The following is a 19109-nucleotide window of genomic DNA, read 5'->3' on the forward strand; positions in this document are numbered from 1 at the left end:
TGAGATGGGGTGGGTAGAGATGGGGTGGGTGGGGAATGGGGACGTGAACCTGGGAGGTGGAGGCAGGTGGAATGGTATGGGGATGCAGGATTACATGGGAGGTGGAAAGGAAACAGTTTAGGGAAGGGTGGTGAAATGAAGGAAGTCAACCACTGAAGGATAAAATAAAAAAGAAGTAAAAAATAAATTAAAAAGGAATAAAGAGCAAGTAAATTAACGAAGGTCTTATGGTTTAATAATTTGGGATTTGGAACTGGGGTGTGGGAGTGCTGGTTGTGCTTCCTGGGGTGGCTCTGAGCTGCAAGCAGTGAGGGAAGGTGCTTTTGGGAGAGCTAATGCCACTGCCCTGGGAAGGAAGTTTCAGCTCATGGGGACCCTACCTGGCCTCTTACTTATCCCTGCTCCCCCACACCCCCATTCTGCTTACACCCCACTCCTGAACCTGTCCATGCCTTGTGACCTGGCTGTCTGGCATGTGCTCTGCAGGCTGTTTTCATGGGATTACACCTTTGGAGGGAGGTAGGAAGGTCACACTGATGGAGGTGGGAGGAAAGGAGTAGGTTTGGTGCCATAAAATTCAAGGGGAAGTGGGTTGGGGAGGAGGACACGAAGGGCATTTATGCACGTGCTCTTGGAGGTGGGGTGGGAGCATTTTAGTTAGAGTGGCTCTGAGAGCAGAAATATACCTGACTTGGAGTGGTGTCACTTTAATCTGCCTGAGGTTTGCTTAAAACTAGTTTTAAGTGTTAATGTGTGGATAATCCAGGGACTAAGTGCTCCAGGATCTGCCTAAAATTAATGTGTAACAAGGCCCTTTGTGAAGTCAGCTGGACTAAGGAGCTCAGGGACTTTATTATGGAGGAGGCCTTGAATTTCTTAAAATAAAAATAATTAAAATTTCCAGGAATCCCAAACATGGGAAAGAATCCTGAAAAAGGAGCTTCAGATCTAACTGGATTATACTTCAAAAAGGATATTGGGAATAAACAGAAATCCTAGATGGAATGAAAATAAAAACTTTGTTGGTTTGGGTTCATCCACCCAAGATTCACAGATTTAGAATAAAAATGGGTTTGGATTGGAAACATTAGATAGCAGGGATATATACCTATATAAGCTAAGCAGTCGCACAGTTGTACAATTCAGTACATTTAATGTGCAATTTAGTGCTATTTGTTCTTGGTCATGCCTGTAGGTGTTTGATGAGATGCTCCTAATGCCAATCCCAGTTTGAAACACTGAACTTTACCATTAATTTTGTTTAATAGGATGATACACATGTAGCTATTCCTGTGTTTTCCCATGGGTATTTCCCATGCTTCTACGCTTTGCTTGTTGCCCTACCTCCCCTTCCCTCCTCTTCTCTTACTTTCTGCTGCATGCCAGGGCATTTTTAAGCCTTTTGCAGAGGCATTGGGTGTTGGCTACAGCCAGGGCCGGGGATTTTGACTGGGGTGTGTCAGTGCTCTTGCTGGGACATAAAGCCAGAATTTCCTGGCTAGAGGGTCTTGTCCCTCCACTCATGGTCAGGTGAATCACTATATTTGGGGTCAGGAAGGAATTTTATTCCATGACAAGATTGGTATGGACTGTGGGGGGTTTGTCTCCCCCTATAGCAGGGTGGGGGAGGGGGGTGCCATGGCCCTCTACATGGGATCTGTTGAGTGTATATTAACAATTGTTTATAGAAGCAGGACAATGGCTTCCATGGTTCCCTTGCATTATCAGTTGCAGGTTAGGGTGCTATGTCTTGTTGATAGTAGTTCTGTGAAGAGTTTAGATTATGGATTTGTATAGGATGTTTTGGGTAGGGATGATCCTGCCTCAGTCAGGGGCAGTGGCGACACATGGGGGGTGCACATGCACCTCCTGAAAGCACTAGTGCACCTCCTGATGGGAGTGGTTCCTGCTTAAGTGACAGGCAGCAGGGGCAGGCGAGAGTGCTGGTGCCCCCCTGAGAGTGCCAGCCAGGTAGTGGGGGGTACCAGGAAAAGCAATCCCTGCAGCCCCCCCCATGGCTGATTGCACTGACCAAGGTTGGAGTGTTCCCCCACAGCTAATTGTGCTGGCCTGGAAGTGGGATTGGCTGCAGGCTCCCCCCCCACCAGTCGCTGACTGGCCACTGCAGGGGCAAGTGCCCCCCCGACTCAGGAGGTACCAGTCACCCATGGTCAGGGGGTTGGACTAGATGATCTCTGGAGGTCTCTTCCAGCTCTACTTCTCTATAATTCTAATATTTTTACCATTTTTAGTCTGTTTCATGAAACAAAGTATCAGATGCTTTACTAAAAAACCTTATGGCCTTTTGTTTATGGATCTGTTGCTTTAGAACAAGGGTATCAAAATCATCTCGCCCCATGGGCCAGATGGGCCCACAGACCCATCTCCCCTTCCCCTCCTCTTGCCCCAGCATACCTGATCTAGCTGGTCTGGAACCTGTGCTACATGTGGCATGGATACTGGAATGGCTGGAACAGGTACCATGTGTGGTGCAGTCTGGCTGGATCAGTTATACTGGGGGAGGGGAAGGAGTCCATGGGCCCAATTTGGCCCGTGGACAGGCCCCATGCTGTGCACCACGTGGGTCTGATCAGACCCAGGGGCAGCACTGTGGGCCAGATGGCCAGACCTGACCCACAGGGGCTATATGCTTGACATCCTTGTTCTAGAAACAAGTTTGTCCCTCATGGCGTACTAGATAAGTTAGACCCAAGAAAAAGGAGACTCTTTAAAATAACTCTTTTCCACCACTAAGACTGCTTTCAGTTTCTCTGGTGGGTCCTATAACAGCCGCCCTAACGAAGCTGCAGAACCAATACTGTGTTTATCACCCCTCTGCTGTCCTGGCCACTGCTTCTCTTAAGTGAATACCACCTGCTCTTTGTGATACCTTTCCCTTCAATGGCAGCGAAGATGAAGGTACCTTGTACTGTGCAGGCTTTCTTCCCCATCTGGGAATTTTCCTGCACCCAAGGCTCCTTACAGAGGGTCTGTGTTGATGGTAAATGACTTGGACCTGAGTGAATCAAGACTTACATGATTTTCTTTTCCTTGTTCTACTGTTTATTTTGTGTGGGTTTTTTTTAAACTAAGATTTACAGACCAGTGTGTTCTCAGGATACATTTCTTCCGTTTTTGTTTTTTTTTAAATTGGTCCACATAGACACACTTCCTCTCACAAGTTGTCTGTCTATCCAGAGCTTATAGTGCAGCAGGAATCATTTGTGCTTTATGAAGGAAACCTGGTGCTTTATGAAACCTGGTGGAGTTGCATGCTTTTGACCCTGCAAACTAGGCAGTGTTTCACTTTGATTTTTACAGCTCTAACTAGTGGTAGAAAGGTATTTTTTTTCTATGAATTTTTAAGTACCACTTCTTGATGTGATGCTTGATTGTGAATAAGTTGCAGGGTTTTACTGTATGATGACAACTTTACTCCTACCCATTGTTTTTATATTAAAAAGGATCTGACGCTTGTGTGAAATGGACTCTAAACATTTTCTCCAGTGTTCCTGTTATAACAGGCTTCGTCAAGGAGCCATGTGTTTTATGCAAAAACTAAAGCTAATCTTGGAAAACTGACATGTGTAAGCTTTAATTTAAAAAGTCTGTGGAAATAGTAGAAAACATGGAAAATTGCCATGGAAACCACTCACACTTAGAGATGGGGGGAGACAAACTTTTGAGTAAGGGACTGCAGACTTCAGATTTTTCAAAAGAATCTGAAGGTTTCAGAAATTTAATTATCCCCCAGCTCTTTGGGGGGAGTTCGGGGGGCTGAACTGAACTGTTATTAAATGCAAATATAAATACATGCATTCAGGCATCCTGTTAACACTGTATTTTCTTTGGGATGATTAACATATGGTCTTGCTTCTGAGGAGTTTCCTCTTCCAAAGTTGTGCGCTAAGGGCAGTTTTAATTGGCTTCTTGTATTTTTTTTTGGTTTCTAAAGTGATTGAATTTCATTGATTGCTTAAATTTTGTCATGCTAACCATAAAGAACTAGCAAGAGAACAATTAATGATCCAAATGTTTATTGCACATGAGACAGATGTGTATACAATAAGCTACATGGAATGTTGACTAGGGTAGGTATGTCTGACAAGCTTGAAAGATGGAAATTAAGATAAGAGCTGAAATAAAATACAATAGATAACACAAGAAGGAAGAGAAAAGGGGAAAGGCCCAACCTTTTATTTTGTATATGAGAGCCTGGACTTTTAAAAATAGGAGATTCTCAGGCTCCCTAATCCATATTTAGACAGACAAGGTTCTTTGGGTGAATCTGATATCTTTTATTAGACTAACTTAAGTAGTTGGAAAAAAAATTTTAAGCAAGCTTTTGGGTTCAAAAACCCTTTCTCAGGCTGAGGAAGTGGAGAGGTACCTGGGGAGTCAGATGTCAGGCAGGCTTTAATGTGTCATAAATCCAATGTCTATATTTAGTCTGTGATTTTTAGTATCCAGGAGGTTGATGAAGTGGAGTTCATAGGCTCGTCTCTGTGTTTTGTAAGTTTCCTTTGAGGATTAGAACTGAGAGATTGGAGAGAGAGTGGTCTTCTTGTGAGAAATGTGCCTCCACCGGTAATTGGGTATTCCTGTCTTTGATAGATTTCTGGTGTGCATTCATTCTGGTGCGCAATTGTTGTTTGGACTAAATATAGACATTGGATTTATGACACATTATAGCCTGCCTGACATCTGACTCCCCAGGTACCTCTCCACTATTCATCCCCCTTCTCTCCCTCCAACCCAGCTTGTCTCTCACCCATTGATTCCTCAGTCGACATCTTCACTGACTGTCTATTTTGTATGCAGACCAGCCACCCTCTGGCTGCTTTACTTTTCATTCCATCCAGGAAGAGCATGCACCAGCTGCTGAAACTTCCTCAGCCTGACAAAGGTTTTTGAACCTGAAAGCTTGCTTAAAATTTTTTCCCCCAACTACTTAAGTTGGTCTAATAAAAGAGATCAGATTTACCCAAAGAACCTTGTCTGCCTATGTCCTTAGATCAACATGGCTACAACCTACACCCCTGTAATCCATATTTAGGCTTTTGCCTCATTTTCCATGTCATGAGCACCCAACATGTCATAAAGACAAGTAATTAGATACCTTGTGTATAGTGTTAACTTTTACATTTGCATCTAAGGTAGGAGAATTATTACCTTGCCAAACTCTAGCTGAGGGATTTCCAAAATTGTCCATGTGATTTAGGACTCAATGAGTTTTATTTAGTTTCAAAGGCACATGTGCCCCTGAATCTTAAGTAACTTAGAATTAATAAAAAATATATCTTTGTAGATTACCATAATATCAACAGTCCCTCTCTCCCCCGCATTATCTAATCTTACTAAAGTATAGGATTGAAATACTGTGATCATACCTGCCTCAATGAATTTATAGGATTTTGTGGAAAACCAGCATGGATCCTTTAAGAGATCTAGAGGAAAGAATCATTTTAAATAAACTGACATTTTTTATGTCTGTGAGATTTGCAGTGGAAGTGAATTTTCAGGAGGGATTTGAACCGAGAGTGGGTTGATATTGACTGGGTTGAACATATGAGGCAGAAAGCTACATAGAAGAAAGCAGAGAAGGAAATGATCAGTTGAAGATAATAACATTATTGGAGGGGAGATGGTGTGTAGGAAGTATTAGAGACAATATTTGAGATGCAGGCAAAGAAGGTTGTGTAAGCTCTTGGAGTCGGGGATGAGAAGTTGCATTTGGTTTCATAAATAAAGGGGCACTCAGTGAACTGATCTGAACGGTGTCAGACTGGAAAAGGAGGAGAGTTTTGGCGGTTGTGATGTTAATGGTTTCTTGCCTATTCTGACTACAGTCAGTCAGAATATGCATCTGAATAAGGGCTGGTGCCCCAGTGCTAATATCCTCAGTCCAAAGGGTGAAATCCTGACTTCATAGATGTCAGTGGGCCTCTCTGGGGAATTTTATTCTAAGAACATTTTTCCATCACTGAAATATGACTGGTGTCATTCTCTGTTTGAAATAAGAAGCTGATGAGTAGCAGCATTTTTAAACTATTCTTCATTTATCCTTTTATTTTTTTTAAGCTGCCTTACAACTGACAGCTTTGCTTTTCTTCATACTTTTGCTTCATACTTTTTGCTTCATTCTGGAGGAAAAAAGAAAAGTAAAGAATAAAGGTTTAATAAGGATTAAAAGCAAGTAGTCTACACTGTTCATTTTACATGAATGATTATTTACTATTTGTGCTTAGCTATTCATTACCTTGCCCTTTGATATATACTAATTCCTTTCCATTTTTATTAAAGCTAGTGTAATAGGTGCTCCAATGGCGAGCAACAGATTAAATCAACAATGGAAGGGAATTAGTACTGGAGCCAGAGGGGGTTTAAGAGCTCAACATAACATTTTTTTGGTGGGGGAAAAGGATTGTTTAATAAAATATGAAGCAGGATTGTAGATGACCTTAAAATACTCAGTAGCAAAGAGCAAAATGGAAGTTGTGTGCTACACTGTACACCTGTACCACCTGATAATGGAAGCCCCTCAACTGTCAACCTTGCCAATGTATAACTGAACACTCAAAATGTGCATCAAATATCCAAAGTGTGAAACACCTTGTGTGTCTTAAAATGGACAGATTATAAAGGTTAATCCAGAGAACCTCTAAAGATTTTTCCTCTATGTTGTTTAAATTGGTTTTGCAAACTGAAAACTGTAAGAGAGCAGCATTATAGGTCATGAACTAATTTTGAATGCTGGGTCTTCAGGTCCTCAGCACAGACCTCTTCTACTTAGCTGTGCATTGATATTTTTCTTAGCTTTTCTCAAGAAGCTTGCAAGGAAGATGTGGCATGCACACTGGTACCAGGTTGCACCAGCTCACTAGACAGGAATAGAACACCAAGGATGGGATTTTGGGATGCTTTTTCTGGCTCTGAGAGGAAGGATGAGCTTTACTGGCTAGATGGATATAGAAAATGGATTCGGCAGGTTTGTTCTGAGAGGCAGTATAGTTAAGCTGATGAGCTGCTGCATTACAGACCTGTACCTTCTGTAGTTGTTATAGGGTAGAGACAGATGTAACATTTGTATGAAGCATTGAAATGGAGTATTTCAGTTGTAGACCAATGTATGTCCCCATCAAAGGGGGATGGGGACCAGAGCAGACTTAATCTCCCTTCCTGCATATGTGGGGGTTGGAGAGAAGGAATCATGGTTGCAGCAGAAGGGCATGGGGTTCCTGGTACTGGGGTCTCCTGATTCCAGCAAGGGAAGGGCTGTCCAGGAGAGCAGAGAAACAGGAACCTGGGAAACAGGAACACACTGATACAGTGCCCTGTTCTCTCCCTGCCTCCCATGTTCTTACCTTTTCCCTGCTGCTTCTTGGGACTATTGGACAATTTTGCAGTCTTTAATTAATTTCCTGTGATCTAAAAATAGTTTAATGTCAATTCTCTGTTTATTAGCTCTTCCTGCAATGCTTAATATGACTGGGACACTTTGAAAATCAGGGTCTTGTTCTCAAAGATTTATCTTTTCAACTGTTTTTTTTTTTTTTTTTTTTTTTTTTTTCTTTTTCAGTACCTACGTATGGCAAGAATTTCTCCCATTCTCTTTATGGAAATGTGGCATGTGCTATCAGCTCCTGAACTTGGCTTATTGGAGTTCCATCTTTATTTAACTGCCTCATTAAATCATAAGAGATTGAACTGCACTTTATATTCAAATAGTGATCTGATTTGCTTAAATCCAGTATAATAGATGTAGGGAATTTACAGAAATTATGTACATCTCTGAATGATTATTTGTTACTCATCTAATTGAATTCAATTGTTAGTATTCATAGACCTTTCGAATCCCTTATTTTAGAAAAAAAATATATCTATAATTTTAAAATAATTTAAACAAATTTTGCATATTGTTTGCTTTGGTTTTTGTTTTCATTATTGCAGCATAACTTTCAAAGGCATTTATGGATGCACTCTATATAGGCTTTCGCTTGTTTGTTATTAAGCCATATTTTCATATGGCTTTGCGCTTCTGAAAGGTGCCAACTATCCTGCACTTCTATATACAAGTACTAGGCTGCTCCAGAGTTGTAGTTTTGTGCCTCCTAATAGGGGCAACATGTGGAGATGCAAAAACATTTACTATAGAGCTTATTAGGTAGCTCTGCAGTAAATGTCTTATGTAGACACACCCAGTGTGTAGCATTTTAAATACACTTGTAAAAATCAAACCTATAAACACTTGTTTATTAGGGCTGTGCAAAGCTTCAGTCCTTAATTTGATTCAGCAGAGATTTGTCTGGATTCGGTGGACAAATCTCTAAATCAAATCAGGAGACCCTTTAATTTCTCCGAGTTGAATCAGAACCCCCTGAATCACTTTGGAGAGATTCAGAAAGATTCGATGATTTGGACACAGACACAGCTTTAAATATTTTTTCTACATACCTCAAGGTACCAGGCGGCTCATAAATGTTGAAATGCTGGGGCAGATGGAGTGTCCCACAGAAGCATGGGGGGGCTCTCCAGTGCACTCGGCAGCAGGCCCAGAAGTGGACCAGAACCACTTCTGGGTCTGCTGAGGAGTGTGTAGGGCCCCCTCCCATGCTCCCCCCTAGCTTGGCGACTGGGGCCTCCTGGGTCTGGGGGGGCATCCAAGGTCCCCCGTGGCTGATCTTCTGGTCCACTTTTGGGTTCCCCGCTGAGCACGTGGGGGGGTCCCCTGCACTCCTGTGGGATGCTTCATCCACCCCACCATCACAGCGTTCACAAGCTGCGCTGGTATATAGAAAAACATTTAAAGCTGTGTCTATGGCCGAATCGCTGATTCTCCGAATCAGCATCAAATTTTCAGGTACAGATTCAGCCAAATTGAATTGGGGACGCTGATATGAATCAGCGGATCAAATCACTGTCTCCAATTCGGGCTGAATCTGAATTGAATACAGCCCATTTTGCACACCCGTATTGTTTATTTCTGATATGCTGAACAGATAAAATTGCTGCTAAAAAAATGAAAATTCTTTGCGAGTTATACATACCAGTATAACTTGGGATCCTGCTCTGATTACTAAAATTCATAGCAAAACACTATTTTCCATTTGGAGAAAAACAATCTCCTCCAGGACAGGGAACCTGATTCTTTAGTCTTCTTCACTTGGATAATTATTTATACTAGTTACAATTATTTAGTACTTCTGTATTACAGAAGAGGTCTGAATCTCTTGATTTCACCTTAAACTACTGAAAAGGTTTCCTCAGTGAGGTAACTCATGTGAAAAAGCTGCCAGATCAGCTCCTAAATCTGTATTTAAAAAAAAAAAAAAGGTATCACATTATTATTATTACCAAAATCTGGGTCATGGCAGGATATGCTTCATATGTTTAATTGAATCTTTTTATGAATGGCACACTTTCATGCATTTTTCATTGAGGGGACAATAGTATTTTCATTTATTAGGAATTAGAAACGAGGCTTGTATTAAAGTGATTATAGGGTATGATTTATTTATCGCAGTCTGCAAGTACTTCCGACCTGAGAGATGATACGTTATAAAGGTGCATCTTAAGGACAGGAGAGTTTGGGTCCTGGTGTATGCCCTTGGAGGTTTATCCTCATCAAAGACACAATTTCTTCCTTCACAGAGTTATGCTGTTCAGATTTGACTCCTGGTGGTTGGAATGCCAAATGAGCCCCTAATCCCTGGCAGTACATTTTATTTTCTTTTCATCTCTAAGAATGACAGTATTTAAAGCCTTAATGGTTAGATTCTGCCTCGTCCTTTCACAGCTACAGGATGAGGTTGGTGCAGTAGGATTTCTTCCCTGCTTGGGTAGCCTGTGTAGTGAGTAGTCAGGGAAAATTGCACATGGGAGAATTCTTGCTGATGTAGGAACTGGGATGGAGGCAAAGACAGGCTTCCCTCTTTCCTACTGCAAAGCTCTACAGCAGGCTAAGACACAAGATGAACAAGGTAGAAAATTCATATGATTCCTCTTTGTAACAGTGTGTTCAAGGAGGCAATCCTTTCTCCCTTCCTTCTAGCCCCCATCCCCTCAACCAAGGTTGAATGCTTCTCAGTGTTCCTCCAAGGGATGCACTTCTGCATTCCCCTTCAGGTTCTTTGACTATGGTGCAGTTTAACCCTAAGAGATCAAACATAAAAAATAAGTTTGTATTCTTCTTTTTTATCATAATGAATCTGTGAGAGCTCAAATATCTAAACTAGAATGGCCTGGTTGTTAAGGTGGCCAAAGTTAAATAAAAGCTGAGAAGAAAATAAGAACTCTCTGGTCAGCACTTAGCACTCCTGCCATAAGAAGAAAAGCACAATTGCAAATGCAATTTGGAGTCCCTGAAGGAACTCCCTTGCCAGATAAAACTTACCCATTGTTTTTCATTCTGGTTCAGCTATACTGGTCTGAGTTGTGTTGGGAGCCTTTGTGTAGAGAGTTCTAGAGACTCTTCTGAGTCCAACATCTGCGTTCAGCAATATGTCAATTAAGTATGTTCTGAGGAGAGATAGCAATGTTGCCAGTTTTTGTATGAATCTCATAATATTCTGTGTTTTTTTTTTTTTAAAGTCCAACTCCTGGGGTCAAGTAGTCAAGTGATTCCTCAAGCACATCTGCTTTCATTCAAGAAGAAGAAGAAAACTCTCATGATTGTGAAAATAAGCTTGGAAGTCAAAGCAGGAGGCAAATAAAAAGATACAAACTGCATTTTCTTGTAAAAACTTGTGATTTTCTGGACTGGGAGAAATGCCAGGCCTTGTCCATATTCAAAGTGGCACTGGTTTAACTTTAAATCAGTTTAGAAGTTGATTAGTTAATTAGCTGTAAACGAGGGGCAGACAAAGTCTGGCCCATGGGCCAAATCAGGCCCGCAGCAGACTATTTCCCGGCAGCCCCTGCCCACATCACTGTGGCTGCTTTCCATGGAGATCCCAGAAGCGGCAGGGCTATGACAGCATCGGGCCAGGGTTTCCATGGGGACTGGTTTGAGCAGTGCTGGCAGAGTGTGCGGCAGGGCAGGAAGCTGCTCCGGGGCTGGGATCTTACAGCAGTGACAGCATGGTCTGGAGCCAGGGCAGAGCTGCGATCTGCTGCCTGCATGCCTTGGGCAGGGGTATGCAGGCAGTGAATTGCAGCTCTGCCCTGGCTCCAGCCCACACTGTCATCACTGCAAGATCCCAGCCCCAGTCCCGGAGCAGCTCCTCACCCAGCTGCATGCCCTGCCAGTGCTGGTGGGGCTGGTCTCCATGGAAACTAAGGCCCTGCGCTGTCATGGCCCCACTGCTCCTGGGGTCTCCATGGAAACTGGCTGCAGCAGTGCAGGCAGGGGTCCCTGGGAGTGGAGTCTGGTTTGCTCACCCCTGATCTAAATTGTGCAGAAACACTTTGATTTGATTTGACTTGCCTTCTTTCTCTTTTGGTAAGCTTGATAAGAAATTGAGTTCTGGATAGGGCCTGAGCCTCTCAATACGTAGTCATACTATGCCTTCTGCCAGGTAGTTGGTATTAGCAAAAAGGACCAAATCAAGTGTATCTGGAGTCCCTCTTGACCAAAAACTAAATGAATTCAATCGGTTGCTTGGAAACCTGGGGAGCCTAAATGCATCCCAGTTGGAATATTTTACAAGCAGAAGTTCTCCCCTCACATGTATTATGTACAAAAAAGGAAACCTGTATGGTGGTTGTGATTGGGGGAGGGGATGGGGAGAATAGAGAGAGAGAGAGCAGAGTCAAACTTGAGGAATCACATTGACAAATGTGGGCAAATAAAGAGCAAACTCCATTCCCTGTTCTAGTGGCAGCACTTGTCCTACAAGTGGTATAGGCAGACAAGGTTCTTTGGGTAAATCTGATATCTTTTGTTAGACGAACTGAAATAGTTGGAAAAAAAATCTTCTTTGCAAGCTTTATTACCTGAAAACTTGCAAAGAAGATTTTTTCCAACTATTTGAGTTTGTCTAATAGAAGATATCAGATTCACCCAAAGAACCTTGTCTGTCCATGTCCTTAGACCAACACAGCTACAACCTGCATCCCTGTAACTACAAGTTATAGTGTCTCACTCATCCATCAAACCTCAGTCATGAATGAGCAGTCCGGGTGTCGCTTGCTGGTCAGTTACCAGCCTCAGCAGAGTTCCTTGAGTGGTCTCACTTGAAGGTACCATCACTTAACGTAGTCAGTGTATCTTCAGTTTGCAGGATCTGTCACCATGGAGTACTGTAGGCTTTTTTTTACAATCACCTTCTCAGTCCTTATTATTATTCACAGCAAAATCTCCATGGTAGGAGAGTTGGGAATACTTGGGGACCCTTGGTTGCCACATGGTAAGAGCTCTATTTCCTTCTTTATTCCTCTTTGTGAATCCATAGCTTCCCTCCCAAAATCTAACCCCCCAAGAGTAGCTAGAAGAAGGTCACTATGAGGAGGAAGTTCTCTGTCAGCACTTTTTCTCCCTCACTGATAGGAGTAGGGAGCTTTTTTTTCTGTCTAGAGCTTCTGATTATTCAACTTACCTAATGATATTATCTAATACATGGGGAAAAGGTATCCTAACTATCCTTCTAAAACACAAATGAGCTATTCTTTTTTCAATCTCTTTCCTTTTTGTTTTGATATGTAAGGTCTCATTTGCCAGAGTTGTTAAATCTGTTTTACAGCTGTTTCATATCCTATCTCAAAACATGACCTTACCTAGGATTCAGCCCATCAGTTGAAAATTAACTAGGCTCGTTTCCAGCCATAAATACTTAAGATCTATAAATTGATGTTTATTCTAATCTCTCTCAAATGCAAATCATTTATGCAAACCCCTGTGACCTTGACATGAAATTGAGATTGCCTGCAAATATTTAGATGAAAACAAATTAGACCCTTCTTATTTATGAACATTTCTGAAGATGCGTCAGTCCTTTGCTGCTTAAAGCAACCTACATTATTAGCAGAGGATGATTTTTGTCTGACTTTAATATCACATCTTCCTAACAGTGTATTTGGTTTATTTGGTTTGCAATCACTGATATTGAAAAAATGCTCCATGCTTCATGTACAGGTCTCTGAGTTCTGTTAGCACCACAGATGCACTGTGATATATTGAGGGGAGAGGAAGTTCCAAAGTCCTGGGCCCTTGGTGGAAAATAACTTTTTCTACCTTTAAATTATGTTCTGGGGTTGTTCACTGAAATTCTGCCGTCACTAGCTATAACCATTAAGTGACAGGTATGAAGATGTTTCCTGCTGAAAGCTGAAGTGGTAATGGGTTTTCTTGTTCTGTGAAAAATTCAGAGATTTAGAATTTCAGGACTCTGCAGTCTCAGCAGTCTCCACGCCTGCTTTTCAGGTGAGCTGACAAGATGCCAGGGAACCTGGTAGCCCAAGGCCCTGCAAGGCCAACAGCTGTAGAATCTGTGAGCTGGGGGTGGTGCCTTGGAGCTTGGGACTGTGGAAGCCCTGAAAAGCCTTGGATCTGGGGACCCAACTGAAGGCCTGTAACCTGAGGTGGTTCTGGAGTCTGGGAGCCCTAGAAGCATAGGATGTTTAGGAGCTGGGACTCTGGCTTTCAACCTTCAGCTCCCTGAGACAGTCTGGTGAAAAGCCCAGTGGGCAAGCTATCATTAGTAAGGAAACCTGCCTGGCTTCTGTCAACATTTAAATATTCCTACAAAACACATCTGCAGTTCAGAATTATCCAATAGAAAAGTCATTTTAATTTTTTTGTTGGAAAGTTTCTGACCTGTAGCACTACACCTAACTGGGCTCAATACATTTCTAGTTACTGTTTTGCATCAACTGGTTCAATCATTTGCATATGATGCATAATTAGCATCTATCATCATACCTGAATTTCAGAAAACTAGTCCTCAAGGTTAGGGACAAAAATTAAACATAAACCAGTAAAACTGATCAGAAACCAGTTCAAATCTGTAACACAATAGAAGTTCAGTGCACATAAACCATTTTCAAAATGGCCAAAACCAATTTAAGATAAACCTGGATGGATGTAGTGTCAGATTTAACTGAATTAGGTTAAACTGGTTTATTGAACTTCTGCCCCAGATCCCCTCCACATTCAAGTTAACTCACAGTCCCCCAACATCTTAGGATGCTTTGCACCTCCGAAGACCTGGCCCTTCTTCAGGGTGGGCAGGTTAGCTTTGGCTGAAGCTGTCTGCTCCAGCTGATCAGGGAGGTGCGCTCTAGTGCCTCCCGGCTTCTGGCCTGGGACACTGCAGGCACGTGGCTGCAATTCTGGATCAGAAGTGAATATCTGTTCACTTGCATGTCAGTTCAATCCACACAGTTTAGACTAACTTGTGAAGATTGAACTCATTCAGCCTTGGGTTTTTGACTCTCTATTTTGCCTAAAACTTAAATCTGCACCTGTTGAATGGTAGGGAGGCAATTTGAGTTGCTGATACCTACAGTTTATTCCATATAACAGACATTTTCTTAAGTTCATGGAAAACTAGAGATGTTCCAAGAGAAAGATTATACATCCTGTACTCGGTTATCAGCTAATTTTAGCTCAGAAAGACAAGCTAGCCACCACTTAAATCTCCAAATGTTCTACAGGTTAAGATGCCACATTTTTCTGTCATTCCTTAGGGAATAGATGCTCTGCTACTCCCATATGCAACTAGAAATGTAGTTATTTTCCTCCAATTCCACCCTGACTTCCCATCTGTGTAAGAGGAATTTTCAGAATCATCAAGGAGCTCTATGTGGGTCGTCCTTCAGCCCCCAGTGTGTTTGGCTAGGGCACCCTTGTAATCTATTCATTTTTTTTTTTCCAAAATAGCTTTTGTGACAGCTGAACTGGATTTAAAGAGAGCCAGAAATGGATGAAAATATGGCAAGGGATGAAACTGCTTATTCTGTACCCTACACTCCAAGGATCTGGTCCATTGTATACTGAAATTCAAGAGTTTAGAGCATTGGGATCCCCATTTTAAAGGCAAGGCTTTGTGTAAACTGGTTCAGAGAAGCTGACCACACCCACATCCTGGAACATAGATATTTTGTACTCATGTCAGCTTGTCTCACTTGAAAGGCTAGGTGACTGCATTTGGCAATAACTAAAGCTATCAAGTGCAATTTGAGGGTAGCTCAGTCCACTTTAGATGCAATAATATTATGAATAAGCTAATAAAATGTTGCCATCTCCAGCCTATCCAAAGATGACAAGAGGTATTTGGGCCACTGGTATCAATTGAATATCCAGCAATAGAGGGGGATCCACTGATGAACCTGGATTTGATTTCCACTTTTATGTAGCTCAGACAGCACTTTATTTACTTACTCAAATGATGTCATGCTTTTAATGAACTGGGCATGCGTGACACTGAGCTCTCTGTTGTTACCAGGCATGCGCCAGGCTGAAAAGTGGGTCAGCCTGATTGACAGCTCTCGGGGTCGTACAAGGGGCATGTGTCGAGCACACTTGTGGAAAATTCCGTTTTAGAGCTCTTCTGTGCATGTCATCTTAACCCCTTGCATTGGCAGCATACATAACTACAAATTTACTTTTACAAGTGGAGTGGGAGAGCTGTTGCCACAGTTACTAAAATGAGGCTGTTTTTCAGTTACCTTAACCAAAAACCCCACACAAGAGTACTGTGTTCAGGCTGGAGTGAAAAAGTGATGTCCAGGAGAAAAAACTATGGAGAGAGAGAAAGGTCGAAAGGTGCTAGTGGGAATTGGTTGGTGAGGGCATTGACTGAGAGAGTTAAGAAAAAAGATTATTGGAACTCATACACTCTTCTGGTATTTTGCCTAAATTTCTGTTTAAACAGTAGATTACCTGATGGTAAAGCAGATTTTTGGTGTGTAGCTGTTGGCAGTGGCAGCAAATCCTTGATTCAAGGATCACTACTATGGCTCATTGATGAGTCTTGAGATGACTTAAGAGCCTAATCCTTTAGCTACAGATCCATCCATAAAAGTTGCAGGTCTTTCCACATGGGCGAGGAATCCCATGCTGTAGCTTACTCTCCTTTTGCTTCCTCCACTCTCTACTCTGCTTCGAGGGCAAGACGCTTTACCTCAAAACGGGCTGTTGCTTGGCTGCAGTTGGTTGGCATCCAGGTCCCCCCAACTGTTTATGTCAGCATCTGTTTTCTTAAGAAATCCCTTCACTGCATCCTTGTAGTATTTTCTCTGGCCATCATGAGATTTCAGAATAGAGCACTTGTTTTAAGAGTCCAGAGTCAGGCTTTCTGAAGTCAAATTGAAGCTTGAGGATTACTGACTCATGCTGGTAACATTGGCTTAAGCAATGATGCTGGTGTTTGTGTGGTTCTCTTCCCATTTGATGTGAAGTATTTTCCAGAGGCATCTTTGATGGCACCTCTCCAGGCTCTTGAGATGACAATGGCAGGTCACCCACATTTTGCCTCCGTAGAGGAGGTTGGAGATGACGGCTGCATCTTGGTGTTTTTCCAGAGACTGAATAAAGACAAGTCAAAGCAATTTCCCAAAGGAGGCCCTAGTGCACTGGATGTTGTGCTGGATCTCCTCATCAGTGTTCGCTCTCTGACCAAGATGGCTACCAAGGTAGGGGAAATACTTAACTACCTCCAGAATGAGAATGACTGTCAAGAAATGTGGAGAACACAGCTGGGGCACTGAGGCATCCTCAGTTGATCCCCAGTTCGGATGACAAATGGATCTGTTTCTGATCTGCTACAAAGAACAGTCACAGTCGTCTGGTTGGAAAAGCCTCAGGACCTTGATTTACTTCTCAGGACATGCAAATCTGAGCAGTGCTTTCTGCAAGGCTTTGCAATCGATGGACTCAAAGGCCTTAGTAAGGCCAAATACAGATCCTGATTTTCCTGACACTTTTCTTGGACCTGGAAGGCAACAAATACTGCCCCACAGGATGATCTGAAACCATACTGAGATTCCAGCAGGACTTCCTCAGCTAAAGGCAAAGCAGGTCTGTGGTACTCATCCTTTTTTGGTTGGTGAGACAGCTCACTGTTACATTTACAGCAATAAATGGTGAGCCAGTTGAGCTACACTTACTTTCAGAAGCTGATAAACCATCCTAGTATGTTTTTTTTTTCTAGACATGGCTGAACTGAACAAGTGGTTATGAGGAAAATAATGAATTTAGGAAACATGTTGAGTGGTTCATTGTTAAAATGTTGCATTTTGCACTGGATTATTTAAGCTTCCATTTCTACATCCCTACTAACTTCAGAATGGAAAAAAACTTATTTTAGCTGTAGGCAGAGTTTTGGCGCTCTCAAAGATTTATAAAGCACAGGGAGATTTCTGAGAACTGCAAATGTTTAAAGTAGCTTGCTCTCCTTGTCTGAAAAACAAAGCCCTTGTTGTTTTCTGGCCAGTGATTATACAGCTTAATAAATATAGCATTGTTCTGCATAGGACTTTGTGCAAGTCATCTAACTTTTCCTGCATATGGCACTATTCAGTTTACCTCAGCTTTGCCTTCATGTCTTCTCATCCCAACTTTTGCAGTTCTTTTCCCTCTGGCCCAAATCACAGCTCTCTAGCATGAGCAGAATGTTGCAGCTTGTCTTCTTACATATATGCATTAGGAAGCCTGAGCATGTCAACCTCATTCTGAAACAATTCAGCTGGCTTCCCATCTGTTTTGAATCCAATTAAAAAAGTGCCCCACTCCTGTTTAAAACCTTTTCTTTGACTAGCTGTGCACTCTAGCAAAAGCAATATTAGGTACATTTTCAGCTGAGTGAGAGTAATGTTTTGTTAAAGGACGCTAGTAGACAATAAAAATCAGAGTTCATTTTGGCCACAATTCTCTCAAAGCATCTGACAAAAAGAGTGCATGGCTTATGTGTCGAAGATTAGTGTCTATAGCCAAAACATCTTTCTCCACTGGAAGTGGTTGCTGCCTCTTTCCTCTGCTCTCCCATTGCCCCCTTTGTTAGTTGCATCACAGTGAGAGTAAGAGCCCTAGCAAATGCTATTGACTGATGTTTGGTGATTGCTTGGCTATCTAGGAAGGGGAGGAAGAGATCCTGAATTTGAGTATAAGGAGGAATTTAGAATACTGTAAGGATATTAAATTCACCCTGGGCCCCAGCCTGGAACTGGACCACAAGAGCTGTTTCTAGGCCAGATTCATGGAGCCACTAGTAGCTATGGTGGGTCCAGCTCTGAGATCGGTTGTCTGGGTCCATGTTCATTCAGCGGCAAAGGTAGGGGATCAGGCAGTGATATGGGTTCAGGAATCGGACAACAGCACAGGTTGGGGATCAGGCAGCAGTGTGGGCCCTGGAGTGGGTGGCAATGCAGGTAGGGCATCAGGGCAGGTCTGGAGGTGAGCAGCAAGTGAGGGATGTAACTGCACAGACCTCACTCACTTCCCACTGCTGATGGCCTTGTCTGTCTGGGTCCAGAGACCCTGAATTCTGGCCATGCCCCCCAACTTCTGGGGGCCTGCCAAACTACCAATGAGCCAGCTGGAATTGTTCTCTGGGCTGGATCTGACCAACAGACCATATGTTTGACACCTCTGGAATACTGAAATGCTTCCTTTATGGTCTTGTTGCACTTCATATTTCTATGGGTATGCAAGATGGTGAAGATAAACAGCATTTCCAGGGATTGTGCAAAGTTCCCCATGAATTACCTGGAACTTTGGAAGGGATGAGGTCATATGGAGCCCTGCTGTACAAAATTATTGGGACAGTGCACCAGGTCCAATATCTGTGCAGCAAAGTTGAGCCTTTAGGATCTAGCTGAAAACTGGGCAAGTCTGAGAAACATAATGTAAGAAGCTCTACCACGCGTCAGACCAATGGTCCATCTAGTCTAGTATCCAGTCTCCGACAGTGGTGGGAGTGGATGCTGTAGAGAGAGTATCGAACCAAATATATGTTAAGTGATCTATTTCCTGTTCATTACTCTCCCTGGCATCCACCATTATTGGTTTAGAGATGCCAGAAGAAACATTTCTAACTGTTCAGTTCAACAGCTATTAATAGATCTATCATTCATGAATTTGTTTAGTCTCTTCCTAAATCTGGCTCTGCTATCTGCCTCCACCACCTCCCGAGACAATGAATTCCATAAGTTAACTAATTGTTCTATGAAAA

Source organism: Gavialis gangeticus, unplaced genomic scaffold (assembly GCF_001723915.1).
Source record: "Gavialis gangeticus isolate Ggan-Ray unplaced genomic scaffold, GavGan_comp1, whole genome shotgun sequence".
Classification (NCBI taxonomy): domain Eukaryota; kingdom Metazoa; phylum Chordata; order Crocodylia; family Gavialidae; genus Gavialis; species Gavialis gangeticus.